The sequence below is a fragment of the Cynocephalus volans genome, chromosome 4, assembly GCF_027409185.1.
Source record: "Cynocephalus volans isolate mCynVol1 chromosome 4, mCynVol1.pri, whole genome shotgun sequence".
In the NCBI taxonomy this organism is placed as follows: Eukaryota; Metazoa; Chordata; class Mammalia; order Dermoptera; family Cynocephalidae; genus Cynocephalus; species Cynocephalus volans.
This window is the reverse complement of record NC_084463.1, coordinates 137,448,453-137,469,066: the sequence shown is the minus strand read 5'-3', so window position 1 is coordinate 137,469,066 and position 20,614 is coordinate 137,448,453. Positions and strand designations below refer to the sequence as shown.

The following is a 20,614-nucleotide window of genomic DNA, read 5'->3' as shown; positions in this document are numbered from 1 at the left end:
TATATTCACACATTTTCTAAAATATTGTTAATTTAGCTGGTTATAGATATCATATTGTGCGTCCAGTTATATCACAAGAAAAAGAGAGATCTTGGAAAATCACTTTTTCTTATTGACTAACCCATTAATTATTTCTATAATGTACTTTAATATGGACTAGCATTCACTGTAACATAGTCATCTCAAAGCTGTCACTTCCATCTAGGGTAGCTACAGTTATTATATCTAAATACAGTATTACAAGACTCCATTGTATTAGAAAATGATTCTGAGCTATTTTTCAGATTTACATACTGAATGTAAACTGTCAAGTCTCATTCTGGCCCATTGAATTAAGTATAACTCTAAATTTTAAAATGTCATCACAAAAGGGCTATATTTAAGTTAAAACAGTGCTATAGGACCCAGAAAAAAAAAATTATTAACACAATCAAAGTAAACTTTGCCAAAGATTTGTTTTTTTACTATAAGAATTTTTTGTTTTATTAATCTTTGAATTAAATTCATTTTTTTAAAATTAAACTTTAAAATTAATTAAATTGAGTTAATAAAATTGAAATTTTATTTAATTTTAAACATACAATTTAATTAATTTTAAATTATGATGTATGCTTGTAATTTATGGTATGTTTCTTATAGAAAATGCAGATATTCAAATACATGGTTGCAGTTTTAATTATATTTAAAATTTTAATTATCTTCAATATCTCATTTCAGCAAATATTTATTGAGAATTTGTTACTTTTGGATCATAGCAAATAATACATGGTTTGGATGAATACACCAAAGACAGGCGTAGATTATTAATGATAGATATATCTCTGGTTCTCTTTACTTGGTAATAGTTTCTCTATTGTTAGATTTAAAATGATGTATGTGTACATCAGAATCTTGTACGCAATAATTTAAAACATTGAATAATTCCAATGTGAGTTATACATATATACAAATGCATATCCTCATGCAAATCATGTAAAAATAATAGAGTCCTACTTTACTTCAGGAATCTTAGTTCATTTGGGCTGCTATAATAAAATATGATAGACTGAGCAGCTTATAAATGACAGAAATTTATTTCTCACAGTTCTAGAGGCTGGGAAGATCAAAACACTAGCAACTTCAGCCACTGAATTTAAAAAGCCCTTTTGGTTCATAGCATAGCAAGTTCTCGCTGTTTCTTCATATGGTGGAATGGGTAGATACACTCCCTTAGGCCTCTTTTCATAAGGAAGCTAAACCTATTTGAGAGGATTTCCCCCTCATGACCTAATCACCTCTTCAAAGGCCCCACCTCCTGTGACCTTTACATTAGGGGTTATGATTCCAACACATAAATTTTGTGAGGACACGAACATTTGGACTACAGCATCAGGGTATCAGCAGGGTAACTCAAGTGGAAATATTTCCACACATTTTCCAGAATGCTTTTTTATTAAAAAATAATATTTATATATAAAGTTTAAAATTCTCCAGTAGGGCCACTTTATTTTTCAAATAATTCTTATCTTTTCAACCCATTCTGCTTAAACAACACTTGCTTCCTTGCTATTCTTGCAACCTACCACATACCCTCACACCTCAGAGACATTTCATAGGCTTTTGTTTTGGGCTGGAACCCATATTCCCACCCACTCTGATCAGTTCAGCAGAATTTTTGATCGACTATCTCCTTCTTAGTAGGGTCCCATCTGACTACCTGAATGAAAATTACACCTGCAGCCAGCCAACCCTTCTGATCATCCTCCCCTTACCACATTTCCTTTCTTTTTTTAAATTAGCAAGTATTGAGGTAGAATTAAATAGTTTAAAATTCATCTGTTTTCAGTGCACAATTCAATGATTTTTAGTATATTTAGAGATGTGCAACTATAACCACAATCTAATTTTAAAACATTTTCATAACACTGAAACAAAACCTCATGCCCATTCATAGTCATTTCCTGTTCCCAAACCCAGCCCTAGGCAATTACTAATCCACTTTCTATCTGTAAATATTTGCTTTTTTTGACATTTAATATGAATCCAATTACAAAATAAAACATGCATCATTTTATGTGTGGCTTTTTTATTTAGCATGCTGTTTTTGTGTTTCATCCATATTATAGCATATATCAGTACTTCTTTCTTTTTGATTGCTGAATAATACTCCATTAGATAAATAACCACATTTTTGCTTAACTATTTACTAATTAATGGACATTTGAGTTGTTTCCACTTTTTGGCTATTATAAACAAAGAAGCTGTAAAGTTTCATTTGCAAGTTTTTGTGTGGACATATGTGTTCTTTTTTCTAGACTCCATTTTTATAGCATTCATTACCTTTCTACATATAGCAAATGTGCTATTTATTTTGTTAATTATTATTGCCTTTCACCAATGGCTAAGAATCTAAATTCAAAGATTTCTCTCGCTTTTGTCTAAGAGCCTAGAAAAGCTCTTGACATATGGTAAGAAATCAAAATGTTGGTTGAATAAATAAACAAATGCTTCTACGTGGAGTGTATTTCTGCTTCCAAGTAAGATGTATATTTTTGAGCAGCATATTTCTTTATGAATTCACTTTTTCATCAAATATGCATTTAACATGTTTTATACTGTAGAAACCATATTAGGGTCAACATGTATAAAAATGGGTAGGATAGAACATTATGCTCAGAAAGTTGACAATTGGCTAGTGGAGACATATGTAAGGAAACAATCATCAAATGATAAAAGTAACTGTGGTAAACAGAACAGACCCTCAAAGACGGCCACACCCTAATCCTCAGAACTTGTGAATATGTTATATTATATAGCAAGGGTAAATTAAAGTTACAGATGGAATTAAGGTTGCTAATCATTTGGCCTTAAAATAAGGAGATTATCCTGGGTTATCCAGTGGATTCGATGTAACCACATGGTCCTTTACAAGTGAATGAGAGAGGCAAGAGTCAGGAGACAAAATTATAGAAGCAGAGTGTCAGAGTGATGTGATGTGGGAAGGACTCAACCTACCATTGCTGGCTTTGAGGCTGGAAGGGCAAGGACTGTGGTCAGATAAGAACACAAATTCTCCCATAGAGCCACTAGAAGGGAATACAGCTCTACCAACCCCTTGATTTTAGCCCATTTAGAACCATTCAAACCATTCCACTAGAAGGGAATACAGCTCTACCAACCCCTTGATTTTAGCCCATTTAGAACCATTCAAACTTCTGACCTCCAAAACTGTGAGATAATATATTTGCATTGTTTTAAGCTACCACATTTGTGGTACAGCAGCAAGAGAAAGGTAACACAGGAACCATATGTACTAGCTAGACAGGAGAATCAGAGGAGTGGCCCGAATCCCCATTCTGTTTATCAAGTTTTGCTCTTGAGTGTGCTATCCTCAGCCCAAAATAGATGTTCAAAGAAGGAGGAGTCATGGTCTCTGCTCTTGAGGAAAAAAGTTTACAAACTAGTCAGATTTTCCAATGGGAAAACACGACCATATGGCAGCAATGTTAGAAGCACAAAATTGTGCCAACAGGATAATCAACCATCATTTACATGGTCAGCCATCCCAGAGAACTGGCAAGCCAAGAGCATCACTGTAGCAGCTCTTGCCATGGCTCCAAATCCTCTAAAAGTGACTCAAAAAGAAACAAAACAAACAAATGGAAACCCTCAGAGATCGTGAACTTGTAAAACTGAGAGCCTGCATGGTATAATCAGAGGGAGTATGAGCTACCTTAGGCCATCTGAGTACTTACTGCAGCCCCACCCCATAATAAGTTGGTGATCTTGGCCTAGTTATTTAAACATCATCTTTTTCCATCTCTCTAAAATGAAGTTGGATCCTTTAAGCCATTCTCTGGACACTGGCTGAGATCATTTTAATAAGTTAAATTTTCTTTCTTTTTTTCTTTCTTTCTCTTCCTTCTTTCCTTTTCTTTCTTTTTTAAAAAATAAAATATATAATTAAGGACAATTTTAGTACTAGAAAAAATTTATGTGTATGATTTATTTAAAAATATTCAAAAAATATTTATTGAGTACAAACTTTAAGCCAGGTTGTTTTACACCTTATTAAGTATGTATATTAACACCAACTCATATATTACACCTAAGCACATGTTATTTAGAGAACAAATACATTTATATAGAGAATACATAGATAGAGAATATACTTAATAAAGCATCCTAGAAGATATTGATACATAGTTGGAAAAATAAAATGCATTTATGCATGGCCCCTGTATTAGTCAGAGTTCTCCAGAGAAATAGAACGAATAGAATATATGTTTGTATACATGTCTGTGTGTGCATAAATTTTTTTCAAAGTTATGATGGAAGTAATTTTTGACAGCATGAATTAATTAAAACTATTTTAGCCATTGTTGTATTTTAAAATATAGTTTAAGGTATCAATTTTAGAATATGTTCCTCTTCTGAATAGAGATTTTTATAAAGTAAGTGTGCCTTAATACGTGTGCTTTAGTTAAAGCAATTAGAAAAAAATCGAGATATTTTTACAAAAATTTAATTAAGAAATAAGTATTCCAAAAAAATCCATATCTCAATGGCACCTCAGTAGTAGTGTTTTGTCAAGAGCCATCTTGCTATCGGCAATGGCATGAGAGCCTAAGGAATGATACCCCTTGTTCAATAGGCTGCAAGGGGGCCCCGTATGTTTGACATGGCTCCGTGGAATTTCCTGTTTGTTCACAACTAATTGATCACAACCATTTACAGATTTCTTTATTCCTTCTCCACTCCCACTGCTTCACTTGATTCACCAAGAACATGTCATTCCATAGTAATAATAAGAATGACGCCATGTATTTTAACAAACTTAAGAAGGGTCATTTAACTTTTCACTTTGTCCCCTGTGCTGTTCCCGGAGTCTCTTGGCAGGGAGATGAAAAGTTTCATTACAAAGATGAATAAGTTAGATAGTAGAAAAACATAAATTTTGATATTAACAGGTTTTGTTTAAATTGGTTTGTAACATAAAACTTGTATCAATAATATAAAATTTAATAGAGATTTATAGTTAAGTTTTATGATAAAAAATCATGTTATAAATATTGTGATTTTGATTATAAATTAAAATGATTATATGATATAGAGTATAAACAATTGTCAAACATAAGTAATCGATGTTATGAAAATCAAGTATAGTAAGTATAAGTAAGATTTAAAAAGGGTTAAATTGTAAGTTAAGAAGGTTAAGAATTAGAGTTTAAACTAAAAGTCTGATGCTTTCTAAAGCCAAGCATGCTACTATTGCATGGTTTCCAGGCCACAAGACACAAGCTTTGGGGTGAGCTATTGATGCATGACTGGGTGTTTTTGTCAGAGCATGAGTACTCTGGAATGTTTTGACCTTTCTTGTTCAATAGAAATGAAATAAGAAATGTTTTGATTAAAAGATAAATTAATATGTAAAAGATTAAGTAAAAACATATAAATAAAGCAAGATTCATGTGGTCGTTGTCCACACTTGCACTAGACATCTGTGATCCGTCTCTTCCTTTTCACCGAATCCACACCACCTATTCAGGTCCAACGAATCCTGTGGAGCTGCTCTCCAGCAATGTTTTATTCTAACAGGAAGTACAAATGATTATTGTTTGAATAATAACATTTTTTAAGTACTGTCATGTAATCTGGTACCCAATTATTTGTATATTATTTCATTTAATCTTTCCAAAAATCCTATGATCTGATGATATATATTATCACCTTTGTAATATAATAAGCTTATAAGAAGGCTGGCTGGTCAGCTCAGTTGGTTAGAGTCCAGTGTTATAATATCAAGGTCAACGGTTCAGAATCCCATACTGGCCAGCTGCCAAAAATAAATAAATAAATTGTGTATCTAGTGATGGAGATAGGCATGCAAGCTCAGGTCTGCCTGACTCAAATCTATAGTCTTAAAATTCACCCAAATTTCAAGTAACTTTTTTTTTCATTGACAATTATTTTTAGTTTTATTTATTTATTTTTTTAATTTAATTTTATTTTGTCAATATACAAAGTGGTTGATTATTGTGGCCCATTACCAAAACCTCCTTCCCTCCTCCCTCTCCCCCAACAACCTCATATATGTTCACTTGTTGTATCAACTACAAGGAATTGTAATTGTTGTGTCTTCTTCCCTCTCCTCCCCCCCAGTTTATTCATGAACTTATTTATTTATTTTTATTTCCCACAAATAAGTGAGAACATGTGATATTTCTCTTTCTGTGCCTGACTTATTTCACTTAATATAATTCTCTCTAGGTCCATCCATGTCATTGCAAATGGCAGTATTTCATTCTTTTTTATAGCTGAGTAGTATTCCATTGTGTAGATATACCACAATTTCCATATCCACTCATCTGATGATGGACATGTAGGCTGGTTCCAACTCTTGGCTATTGTAAAGAGTGCTGTGATGAATATTGGGGAACAGGGACACCTTCGACTTGATAATTTCCATTCCTCTGGGTATATTCCCAGCAGTGGGATAGCTGGGTCATATGGTAGATCTAACTGCAATTGTTTGAGGAACCTCCATACCATTTTCCATAGAGTCTGTGCCATTTTGCAGTCCCACCAACAATGTATGAGAGTTCCTTTTTCTCTGCAACCTCATCAGCATTTATTATTCACAGTCTTTTGGATGTTAGCCATCCTAACTGAGGTGAGATGGTATCTCAATGTGGTTTTGATTTGCATTTCCCAAATGCTGAGTGATGTTGAGCATTTTTTCATGTGTCTGTTGGCCATTTGTATATCTTCCTTTGAGAAATGCCTATTTAGCTCCTTTGCCCAGTTTTTAATTGGGTTACTTGTTTCTTTGTTGTAAACTAGTTTGAATTCCTTCTATATTCTGGATATTACTCCTTCGTCAGATGTATATTTTGCAAATATTTTCTGCCACTCTGTTGGTTGTCTTTTAACTCTGTTAATTGTTTCTTTTGCTGTGCAGAAGCTTTTTAGTTTGATATAATCCCATTTATTTTTCCTTTGGTTGCCTGTGCTTTTGTGGTCATATTCATGAAGTCTGTGCCCAGTCCTACTTCCTGGAGTGTTTCTCCTATGTTTTCTTTAAGAAGTTTTATTGTTTCAGGGTGCATATTTAATTCTTTATTCCATTTTGAGTTGATTTTAGTATATGGTGAGAGGTATGGGTCTAGTTTCCAAGGTCTGCCAGGGAGATGCCAGTAGGGATACTGGGTTTGTGCCTGACACTTCACTGCAGGCTTTCATACAATATTTTATCTAATTACACACTCACCCATCTCACACACATACATACACATACACATGTATGAGTCTGTTGTTATTATTCCAATTTTACTAATGAAGAAAATAAGACTTTCAAAAGTTATTTGACTTGACACTGGTCTTTTGAATGTCTTATTTTCTTCATTAGTAAAATTGGAATAATAATTCATGCACATTTTTATCCTTTTCAAATGCACTGCCAAATTTTTCACTTTAAGTGAACTTCCTGTTTTCAAGCGTATTATATTAAAGTGTACCACACATAAAAAGGATGCAAAGGATAACTGTACATTTCCATAAATTGTCCAAATATGAACAGTTGTGAAACCTCAAAAAAGGACAATAAATAAAACAGTGTGAATTTCCGAGATGCACCTGGTCCTCCATCAGTCACTATTTCTTTCTTTCTTCCCAAAGGAATCTAACATCTTAAATTTTAACACTTAAGGTAATTTGTCAGTTTTTTTTTTTAACTTTATATATAAGGATTTTTGGGGGGGGGGTAGGTGATGGTTTTATTTTATTTTATTATTTTAATTTTTCCAGCTTTTTTCTTATATTCACATAGCTACATATATAATTATATATAGTTCTTGCCTTCCTGTGCTTAATAATATTACATATTTTTGCATAAATTTAAGGATCATTCATTTTATCACTGTATGATGGATTTTTATGCTTTCTTTTTTTATATTTGTCCTTTAGAAATAGTGTTTTGTTCTAAAATTCTTCTGTTTCTTTTATGTTATACTTTTCTCTCTGGTACACACCAAAGAGTAGGATTGTTTTATCGTAGGTAACGCGCACGTTCAAATGTAGTAGATGATCCCAAAATGTTCTGCAAAGTGTTGGTAGTAATTTATGAACATTTTCACGAGCTAACACCTTATATGGACACATAATCAGCTAGGAGCATATTGAGGTGCATATTTAAAGTTTAAAACAGTTTAAAACTTGTACTATACAAAGTAGAGGAGTTAAAACATTAAAGTAGTAATATTGATTAATAACTCTGTGTGAACCCCATGAGTGTTATGCATACATTCTTTGCAGAGTAAAACTGGGTCTCATGGGGCACTTTCAATGATAATGCAGCCTGATATTTCAAATCAAGGGAGGCCTTCCAACATTATCCGCACGGTGTGAATCCTCATCATTTGGTATAATTTTGGCTCAGATCCAACTCTTCTGGGCATGTGTTTTACCTTCTGAACTAAGTTAGCTGCATCAGAAAACATACATTTGCTGGAATCTACCTCTAGAGTCTCAGTTTGCATGCTCTTCTTGCTTGTTTATTCTCTGTTGATGTCCAAGGTAGTTTTTCACACACATGGATGTTTATCTTCCACCTATAATTACTTCTCCTATCTTGGCCATGCATATTACTACATGCCCTGCTGCTGAGATTGTTTATTAGAGATGCTGTCAGGTTTGACTTATGCAAGAAGTACAAGCTGAAATGACTTTCATTTGATTGTTACTTGCACATAAGTTGGCTGCAAATTGGCTTCATCAAAAAGGTATCCACATACTTACAGACAGCAAAGTTCAGGATGATCTGGTTATACTTTTCATTATCTTTCACAAAGAAGTCAAGTTAAAGCTCATTTATTTTAAGGTCTTTTCTGCCTTCAGTGATCAAAGTTCTAAGTGTTTACCCTTACTTCTTTGGATTCATCTTTTTTTTTTTTTTTAATATTTTAGTCATTTTACCATATGTCTAAGAGTTTCCAATCTGAATTCAGGAGTAAACTCAGTGGATTTATACCAGAGTTCTAGTTACTTTTTGCTTTTATCTTTAGGTTGAGTCCCTCTTTCTGTATTTCTAATATCTGGTGGTTTTTGTACTCTAAAGAAGATAAAATTGTAGCAGTGATATCTGTGTATCAATGTTAAAGCCCAGGTTACTCCCCTTTTCCTTGTGTTCATTTTTATGCTATTCTTGAAGTCTCCTCTAATGCATTTGTTTGACTTTGGTTCATTTGAGACAATAAACTTTTATTGTTCAATTTCTAGGTAATTCTGCAATTCCTGAATCTCTCCTGATTTCCCTTTCTTCAACATCCTACACTTCAATTGTTAAAGAATTGCTACCACCAACTTCCTGTATCATTCATAGTCAGCACACGGGTTGCCCGTGAGAAGGAGCTTCTTCAGGTGGATATTATGCTACAGGGTTTTACTGCTGCTTAGCTTTGCAATAAAATTTACACTCAGGTCAAGTTTTATCCCTTCACATCTTTCCAAATTTTCAACTTCTCTATGTTTTTTAAAGCCGAATTCAAATATTCAAGTTTCTTTATTTAACTAACATTTAAAATTTTCCAATGAAATTATTTTGAAGACAGAGAATTTTTAAATCCCAGCAATGTTTGTCAATATAATCTATATTTCTATTTCTTGTTAATGCAAGGAGAATTCCTCCAGGGAAAAAAAATTACATACTCACTGTATGTAGTGGATTGAATTGTGTCCCCCCAAAACTCAGTGAAGCTTGAATTGTGTCCAGGTTTTATAGATTAGAAACTTGGTCTCCACTGTGACTGTTAAGAGGGTGGGAAATCCTATTATGTCAATTGAAAGATGAAGCCTTGAAGAGGTATTGGATTGTAGGACTGTGCAGTAGTGAATGCATTAAAAATGGTGGTCACAGGCTGGTTCTGAGGGCTTTAAAAGAAGAGGAGATTCTGTCTCTCTCTCTTTCTCTGCTTCCACTATCTTGCAATGTGAGACCCCTGGGTCTCTGTCACCACCACTATATGGACTTTGGACATCCCAGCCTCAGAAACTGTAAGCAATAAATTTCATTATCTTTATAAATCACCCAGTTTCAAGTATTCTGTTATAAGCAAAAAAAAGAAAGAAAAGAAAAAAAGAAAAAAGAAAAAACGGGCTAATACGCAATACACTGTTTGGCATTCTGGTATTTTGTCTAATAATATCTTGCATGATCCAATCCAGGGCACCTGTCTGGTATGAGGGCCTGGTATGCTTGGCTCGTACCCTGAAAATAATTTATATTTAGATCTTTAACATGTGAGAATTCTAATTGTGCCACATCCTCACTAGCAACGGCGTGGTCAATGGTCAATATTTTTTTTAAATTTTAGTTATTCTGTTGGGCGTACAGTGGTGTATTAGTGAATTTATATATATATATATATATATATATATATATATATATATATATATATATATATATATATATATATATATATATATATATATTTCCTTGATGACTAATGGTGTTGATCTTCTTTCTTATGCTTATTGGAAATTTGAATGTCTTCTTTTGTGAAGTGTCTGCTCAAGTCTCTTAGCCATTTTTCTACATTTTGTCTTTTTGTCATCCTGATTTATAGCAGTTCTTTATCTAATCAGAATATGATTCCATTGTCTATTACATGTGTAGTAATTAATTTTTCCTACTCTATTGATTTAAATGTTATTGTGAAAATATTGAAACATTTGAGAGATAATTTTGAGAAGAGTATAATAAACTTTTATTTATCATTATCCATCTTTAAGAATTATCATTCTCATCTCACCTCTACTCTTTCCACATCTACCCACAACTGGACTATTTTAAAGTCAGGATTCCAAGATATATTTCTTTTGTTTGGTTTTTGTAAAATATCAGTATGTATCTCTACAGGATGGAAGTAAATTAGTTAGTAATGTAACTAAAATGTCCTTATTAGATAAAATAGTATCTACTGAAAGACAAGCTTTCTTTAATTTAATATAGCCTGATTTATTAATCTTTTCCTTTATGGGAAGTGTTTTCTTTGCCTTGCTAAATTATTTTCCATACTTTAAGGTGTTAATATTTTCTGATGAAATTGTTAAAATTATTGTTCTGTTTTATTTTTCCTTTCATATTTGAATTTAAAATCCATCTGGAATCAAGTATTTTTTTATTCATGTATAAGTATCTATTTACACAGCATCTTCAATGATTATTTGTTTAATGTGGTGATCTGTATTGCCATATACTTACTGTATATCAAATTTCTATAGCTATGTGAACTTATTTCTGAACTTTCTAATCTGCTCTATTTGTGTATTTGTCTAGCTTAGCAGTTGTACCATGCTATAGTAATTATTATAGTTTTAAAATAATTCCTGATAGGTAGTAGAGCAGATTTTCCAAAAATGTTCCTCATGAAAGATATCTTGGCTATTTCTGGCCACTTACACATTTCAATGTATATTTTAAAATCAATACATCAATTTTTACAAATGGAAATGTAAAGTAATAGAAATTATTAAGATTATGTTTAATCTATAAATCAATCTGAAAATAAGTGATGTTATACAAAATGACATTTAAAAAAGCATCTATTTGATAGGTACCTGTTTGTTATTTTTGGTACTTTAAAAAAAATAATTTCGTATAATATCATTTTGTTGTTGTTGTTGTTGTTGTTATATAGATATACTCCTGATTTTCTCCATTACCCTTGTATTCAACTACCTTGCCTAACTTATCTGCAGATTCTTTTGGATTTTCTACAGGTTCAGACAAATCATCTGTGATTAATCATCTTTTAAAATGATCATTCTAGCTTATATTTCACATTGCAAAGAACCAACATGACATAGCTACTCTGAATTTGGTTTTGGATACATCGTTCTATTCATTTCCACATGACTTAAAAAAGGGTGGGTTTTTTGTTATTTTGTTTTTTTAATCTGAGCTTAAATTTTTTCTACCTACAAAGAAACCAATGATCTAGGCCAGGCCAAATCTGGCCCACAAGTTAAGAATAGTTTTTACATGGTTAAATTTTTGCATTTTAAACAATTACATAAATGCCTAAATAATATCCTTGATATTACCTGTTGGTCCATAATGCTTAAAAGATTTACTATCTAACCTTTTGAGAAAATGTCTGCTAACAATAAACTGAATAATTTCAAAAGGGTTTTTTTGATTGAGTCCTGAACTAAAAATAAAGATACATTCAGTTATTTGTCAGCTGAGATTTACTCAAAAACCAGTCAGTGTAACTGTTTTACATACAAAGCCAGTTAATAGAGGAAATAGAGGTCTTCAAGAGTGTGAGAAGGGAAGGCTCAGATTGCCAGGTCAGTAAAGCTTATGGTAGCATTCTAATGATCAGGAACCCTATGTTATGGGCCAACTTGTGTCCCACAGAAATTCATGTGTTGAAGCCTTAAACCTCCAAACCTCAGAAAGTAATTGTATTTGAAGACAGGGTGTTTAAAGAGGTGATCAAGTGAAAATGGGGCCATTAGGATGGGCCCTAATGCAATTTCACTGGTGTCTTTATAAAAAGAGAAAATTTGGACACAGTTAGACACTAGGGATATGTGTGCAAAGAAAAGACCAAGTGAGAACACTAAGAAAAGGGGCCATCTGTAAGCCAAGGAGCAAGGCCTCAGAAGAAACCAAGCTTGCCAACACCTTATTCTTAGACTTCTAGCCTCAAGAACTATGATAAAATAGATTTCTGTTGTCTAAGCCATTTAGTCTGTGGTATTTTGTTATGGCAGCCCTAGCAAACCAATATACCTAATAAATGCAGGAAACTGCCACCAAGGATCCCTGGTCTTTATGGGACCAAAATATGGGATGTTCAAGAGGCCCAAAAGACTCTATCAAAACATTATATGTTTCATCCAGAGAAGTGCACACAATAATGTGTCTGCACCATAATTGCTTTTACTTCTCTTCCACTTTTATATAGGTAACTATAATGATACGAAAAGCTCAATACTAGTATTAGGTATCAGTATTTGGTTAATCAGTTACAAAAACGGTTAAGATATAATATAGTTAAAAACAATGCTTCAAATACCTCCTTAGTTAAAATATATAAAGAGTCTGTCATTAGCCAGTCTTTTTTACTGTAGAGACAAAAACCTTTCCAGTGCACGTTGTTCTACTCACTTGAGCTTCACATCACTTTTCTTGCATGATATAAATTATAAAGTGTTAAAAGGTTATTAATTTGAATTTATTTTCAAGATGTAGTAAGAACTTAAAGATACTACAACCTCAGGACAGGATTCTTTCAGATTTTTACAATATTTCCTTCCAGTATTTTATGTTTATTTTATTTATATATAATTTATGTTTTTGTAAAAAATCCTCTTAGTTTTTAACTTAATTTTCATTCAAACAACAGAAGCTGTTTCTTGACACACACAATTCAACAGTGCACATAATGTTTTATTACCTAATTATAATAACAAGTACAACTGACATTAACAGGCTTAGGAATTAATGAAGTTTCCTTTTGGAGGAAACAAAAGTACGTAAATGTACTGGAACCACAGTTTTCATATATTTTGGTTTCAAGAACACAGTCTTAAAATTGAGGATCCCAAAGAGGTTTTTTTTATTTGTCTGTATCCACCAATTATCCATATTAGAAATTAAAACTGGGAAAATTTAAAGTACTTATTTATCAATTTAAAATTATTATAAATCCATTAACCATTAACAAAAGTAGCACATATTACAAAAGTCGCTAGATTTTTCAAAACAAAAATAATTACTGAGAAAGGTGGCATTCTCTTATTTCTTTTTTCTTTCTGGCAAATCTCTTTAAGGATTTGTTAAATAGAGGATAGCTAGATTTTCATATTTGCTTATGCATGCAATATGTTGTGAGGTGCTACTTTGGTTGAGATATGTCTAAATAAAAAACAGTCTCATATGCATGCACACAGTTAAAAATGGGAGCAGTACTGTATTTTAAAAGCCTTTTCATATAATTTTAATATTTATTTTTGATACTATAGGAAAATGCACCAGGTATAGTTTCTTAAAGGGCAGTTTAAAGGTGGAATCTGTGCCCATGTCAATGAACTTTTCTTAAAATTCATTGGTAAATCCTACAATTTGAATAAATGTTTAAGTCATAACTGAATTTTTACCAATGTGAATTCATTAATTAGAAAATATTCGTTCACTAAGTTATGCAGAAGTTCCAAATGTTGACCTAATTCATTATATTAAAGATTGCATTTATTAAAATCCAAAAGATATCATCACATCTAACTTTAAGTGTTGGGACGTTGTTAGTCTCACAATATCAGATATAGTCTTCAAAAATTCTAATTTTCACTTGAAATATTAATTTTATCACTGGCCATGAATCGTCTACAATTTTTTTTTATAGTGACAAGCTCACTTTATTCCTTTTCGAGGAAGAGTCCACAAACGCCTGTCTTAATAGGTAGATGTTCTTTCAAGTAAAAATGGTGTTGTAAAACATAACAGGTAATTTAGCACAAATTAAATAACTGCACAAGTACTTTTCCTGTAGACAATGATTTACTATGGTTCGGAGCAGAAGTGCTCCCCATTTTGTAACATGGAATATAAAATAAAGTAAGATAAAATAAAATAGAAGTGTACTCAAGGGTTGAGATTTAATAAAGTTAATATTATTCACTATTTCATCAAAGACGTTCTTGTGGAGAACTGGCATTGTTGTTATTGTTAGTATGTGGTGATGAAGAACACATTGATTATTTGGTATAGTCTGGTGCCACTGCCATGATTCTCTGGCACCAACAATTTTACCACATTTGCTTTCGCAGCATCAGTGTAAATGTTAAATGAATAGTGGAAAAAGCTAATGAATGTTTTAATATAATTATGAAAATAGTTGGACCTCACAGACACCCTAAAAACATCAAGGATGCCCAAAGCTTCCTGACCACATTTTAAGAATCTCCACACTAAAGTGTAGCCCCCATAAAACAGTGTGTAGTATACTATGAGCCTCAGTCAAATCCTTGGCATAAACAAAAGCTCTTAATTTTCCAACTAGCTGCATAATTAGACTTTGGGTAAGAAAGCCTTTGCTATTTAAATGTGCAAAATAGAAAAGCATATAATTTTATTCTTAAGTGTGATTATTTCCAAATTCCTTATTAATTTCCTCTAGCATTTACGTGACACTTTAAACAGTGAGTATGATTAACCCCATTTTCTATTTTAATAAATCGATACAACTATTTTGTGGAGACAATAAGGGACTTTTGTTCGTGTGACTAGGATTTTTATTTAAAGATGTTTTAGTCTCCCACGGAAATTGGAATTCAGGAAAATATTGTCTTAGGTCTATTTTCATTGAGAAGTATAATATTTATATTTTTAAGCTTATTGTTTCCTACCAATCAACAATGATGACAGTAAAATATCTATGAGACATCAATTTAAACAAATAAGTAACTGTATTTAACTGAAGAAAGTCATTGTTAATCCTAGTCAATAAAGGAACTAATAGATTAATTCCTTTTTAAAGATACTAGCTCAAGATCAGTCTTTAAAATGGTGTTTTCTCCTGACAATCTATAAAGACAAAACAAAGAAAACTTTTATTTAAAAACAAAAAAGTCCTTTACTTTTAAACTTGAAGTTACCAATTCTGTTATTCAAAGTTTCTTTAATGCTGTTTTCTTCAACACAATACATTATTTCATTAATCTCATTGTTTAGTATTCTAAACCAATATTCTATTATTAGGTTTGTTTGTTTGCTGTGGTGCCTGCTTTTGGTAGAAAATTAGTTTTTGAGCAAATTCAATATATCTGAAAAAAAAACCTAAATGTCCTAAATTACCATTGTGGTGTTCTTGCAGAATTTTATTTTTCCATGGATGAACTTTTAAAGTGTTGGATGTCTTAAACTTATGAATTTGAATTGCAGCCTCTTCATCTGGAATCTGATAGCTCAAGGAGATGTAAGTGTTCCTTAAATCATCAGAATTTTGGCCTTTTACTCTGTCCTGTGTTTTATCCTATGATATAATATAGAATAGGAAGCTAAAAGTTTGGTTCTTAAAGAGAAGAACGTTTTCTTCATCCTCAGGAAGACTGAATAACTGCTGCAAAGAATCAAACAAACTATACAGCATCCTATAAACAAAACAGCCAACCTGCTTATCTGAACTTCTCACTTCCTAATTGTTTTCTTGGCAGTACACAGCAGCAACCCACGTGCTTTATAAAGAGAGCCACCCTTGAATTACAGTGCAATCAGAATCCTGGTGTTCCTGTGAACATTATGTTGTTCTAAAATCAAAAATCTCCCTGGAACTTAGTGGCAACAAATTGTTTTCTACTGTACTGAAAGTGGCATATCTTCAGTTGTGTAAATGGTGCTACATAGTTTAAAAGTGTTTTCAGTCCTGGTTATCTCAAGGGCCATTCTCAACATCCTTCAAATTCTCTCTAAACCTTTTCTTAACATTGTCATTTACCTAACAATCCACGTGGGTTTTTTTAGAGAAGAAATGTTCCCTCAGTTTCCTCTATGCATCTTTCCCTTCGAACAAAACAACTGTCTTCTTTACTGAAGCATTGAAAGCCACACTCTGCAGGCAGGTGGGATAAGGTATTATTAAGATGTCACCACGGACCCAATGTAAAATCACGTCCTATGGAGTGAAGGAGGCCAAGTCACAAAGCAGCAGCCACAAATTACAGCAGAAAAGTGGCAACTGGCTTGATCATGCACTGTGTGCTTTGCTAATGTGCAGCAGCCATTGAGGATACAATGAACAATCCCGAAGTAAAAATGTACAATTGATGGGAGCTTGACTGCTGTCTATTTCAGTGCTTTTTATCTGCTGTAACATCCTCATCAAAATTCAGTGGCAATTCTTAACATTTCACTAAGTGATTACATTGAACACCAGGTGATTTTTTTTAATAAATCATAAATTGTAATCATACCATCAATTTCTTTCCATTACTCTTGGATTCATACTGCTTTGTTCTTTTTGAGTTTAAAAAATTTTGCTTATTCTAAAAATTATTTCATTCATTTATTTGTTACTTTAAAAGTCTTAGACACTCAAATTAGTAAAATGAGACACCTGCCTTCAAAGAGTTTTAATCTAATCCTGTAATCCAGACAGTGTAAGTGCTATATGAAGATATAATTGTGCAAAATTGCATCTTCTCAATAATTTGTGTAAGACGTGACCCTTAGAACATGATTTCTATAAATCTACCTAATTAAGCTCATGTGGAACGAAGAAAATAAATGAGATTTCTAAAGCATCATTGTCAATATATCCACAGTAGTGGATTTAGCTCCCTGAAAGTGTCATCAGTTTTTACAAACCCTCTGAAATGTAACCTTTTTATAACTCACTCCATTTCCCTAGTCCCACCTTCAACACCTGAAAAAAATACAGGAAGCAAACTTTTCAACAATTTCCTTGACAGTTTGATATATTTCAAATGAGAGAATGTTTCCGAGCTCTATTGTTTGCCATCTCCACAGATAGAATTCAGTTAATGAAATGGCTAATTAGATTTCTGTAATCCTGTAGTCATTGTGTTTGAGGTGACATTTTGTCGGCATTTCTCTTGTGGCTCCTTCAGCATGATAGGAAACATTTTCCCTTAGCCAAGTTGGCTTTTGTTGTTTTGCTGGAATGGCAGTTCCCCCTGTTGGTGTAATGAAATCATTGCCCTCCCAAATACAGCTCTGCCACTCAGCATTTAAATAGAAAACAAATAGGAAAATGATCATCTGATTAGTCAAACAGGCCTGTGTTCAAAATCCATTTCCAAAATCAAGTAATAGAATTGGACTGAGTTCAGAGTGAAAAAATGGCCTAGGTATTATTACATACTGTGGTATATACTCCTTGACCAACAGAAGGTAGAAGAATTTTAATCTTATATTCTTATTCCTATGTTTCACAAGAACGAAATTTTTTTTTTAATAAGGGAGGGGGTTGGGCGGAGAGTCCTATTTCAGGCAGGTTTTTCTACCCTAATAGCTTTATTATAACTACGAAGTGAAAGATCAGGACCACAGTCACAATTCATATACAAAAATAATTATTTAAAATATTGGAATGATAGGTGGTATAACAATTTAGAATCTGAAAAGGAATAAAAATTTTAGTAATTTTATGTATTCTGACTTTAATGAATATAATTATATTTCTATAAGTTCTAATTTTTAAGCCACCTTTTCAGCAGACTGACAGAAATTTGGCATTAATCATTTTGAGAGTGATTCCAACACTTTTTCTTGATATTATGTCTAAATTTCTAACATGTTTTAACCTTATTCGGGAGTAGAAGTTGGATATATTTCTCAAAGCCATTAATTCACTCAAGCTTCCACTAAGATGACTTCAACCCATCTAGACCTCAGTCCTAAGTTCACACGGTCCATACCCTAGATGTTCCTTTAGATCCAAGACTGTTCTTTGCTACTTCTGTGCTATTGAGAAATAGGGGAGCCATCTACTTCTCTTTCAACTGAACAAGGGAAATGTCTCTGATTCTAAGAAACTGTACCTAGCAAGGTACATCATACAGTGATTTTCCCATCCCAGATGTTTCAGTTCATCAGAGAGAGAGAGAGAGAGAGAGAGAAAACGGAGGGGCCAGGGTCTTTTAAACAACCAGCTCTGGCAAGAACTAATAGAGTGAGAACTCACTACACATCCCCCAGAGTGTTAATCTATTCATGAGGGATTTGCCCACCATCACCCAAACTTCTCCCAACATTGCCAAGTTGGGGATGAGATTTCAACATGAGTTTTGGGGAGACAAAACATTCAAACACTACCAAGTGTGAAACAAGTACTTTGCCATCATCATATTGTGCTATACCACATTCATTTCCTGATGCAGTAAGTGAATAATGACAAAAGCCATGATAAATGAGGGAAGGGAAAAGATAGAGAAAGGAAATAGTGGAAAAGATTAGTGAGAATAACAAAAGTTTCTATAAATATATGAAGAGGTTGATTTTTCTTTGGTCACAGAAAACTCCTATAATGATTTTGTGCTATCATTTGGGGTAGGTTAAACTTTGTCCCCTCGAATTTTCTTTCTAGTATGTTTATGAATAGGGTGGATTACTAGAGCTATTGCCTTACAAAGGGTGGAGGAAAAAAAGGAGAAAAGTAGCCATTCTGTGTCTTATGCACACCTTTTTTCCCTTATCCAATCAAACACCACTCTAAGTTTTGCCATAAAGAGATAGTGCAAATGTAATAAAAATATATAATAAATGGACATTAATTTAGAGAGGTTACCCTAGATGGGCATCACTTACTCAGCTGGAAGTCCTCAAAAGAGAGTTTAGGGCTTTCTTGGAGATAAAGAGAAACTCTCACCTATGACAACGGGTTGGTCCTTGCTGGTGGGGATCCAGCCTATTTATGATTCTCCCTTTCTAACTGCCTGCCCTAAAGGACTTTAGACTTTCATATATATCTGTACTGATTCAACTTCTCTGTTTGAACCCTGATAAATACAACCTGTTCAATGGATCAATGGCAACTTCGTAAAATAAACACAATTTATCCAACCAATTGGTTTCAGCCCCTAGGTTTTGAAAGTCTACCCGTCAGCAATGAACTAGCTCTAACATGTGTCTCTAAATGCCAACCAGTGAACAAAAGTCTCATTGTATTAACCACATTTCTGCAGATGACGTCAACCTACTTATACCAACTATAGATGGAAAATCTGCCAATCCATGAACTCCATTCTTTTCTGAATCCCTCCATAAAATCAGCAGTCTGCTCTGCTCAGACAAAATATGCCTGACCAGCATAGGTCTCTTATTTACAGTAAAACAGTAAAATCAGCTTTGTCTTTTTTATTTTAAATATTGAGTGGTGGTCTCACCATCCTGAAAATCCTGCGTACATACATTACCTGAAAATATATTGCAAAATCCAGCCAGTTCTTGCCATCTGAGTTAGCTAGTCCAACTACTTCTTGTTGTCTGGATGGCATCTTATTTGAAATCCATTATTTACCCTCAAATGTTCTGTGTTCTTTTCCAAACTTGCTGAATGATTAACTTTATTTATTTATTTTAAGACTGTTTAAAAGACATGTATTTGAAAAAAAAAATCTACTATAAATTTAATTCCGTCGAATTCTCATAAAAAAATTGGTCATTACTATTGCCTTATATAGCCACTCACAAGAGTATGTTTCTGGAAGGATGACTTAGAATATTGTACCATCAAGCATTGTAGGAAATAATCCATGCAAAGGGGCTTTTACAAAGCCCTAAAACAAAATAATCACTCAATAAGTTATTTTTTGTCTTTTATTAAAATTATGCTTAATTAGAACTATTTTAATATTAAAAATGACTGTATTTTGACAGACAGAATTCATTGAAAATGTTCCCCTTTACAATGACAGAAAGGAAGTAAGACCAAAGTGGTGTAAGCATTTTTAAAAGAATTAATGGCTTTTTTTATTCTAATAGGTCCATTAAAACTGTTTTAAATTCCAAATGGAATTTTTAGCACTGGCAATGAGGGAAAAGTATCCATTTACTTCAGAAAGGAGCAAATATAATGTGGGAGACACTTGAGAAAATCACTTCAAT

At 32.9% G+C, this 20,614-nt stretch overlaps 1 pseudogene; it reads right to left on the bottom strand.

The window, feature by feature from the left end:
* Positions 1-8,343: 8,343 nt before the first annotated feature.
* On the bottom strand, positions 8,344-20,004 carry LOC134376431 (dynein axonemal assembly factor 11-like; annotated as a pseudogene).
* Positions 20,005-20,614: the final 610 nt, after the last annotated feature.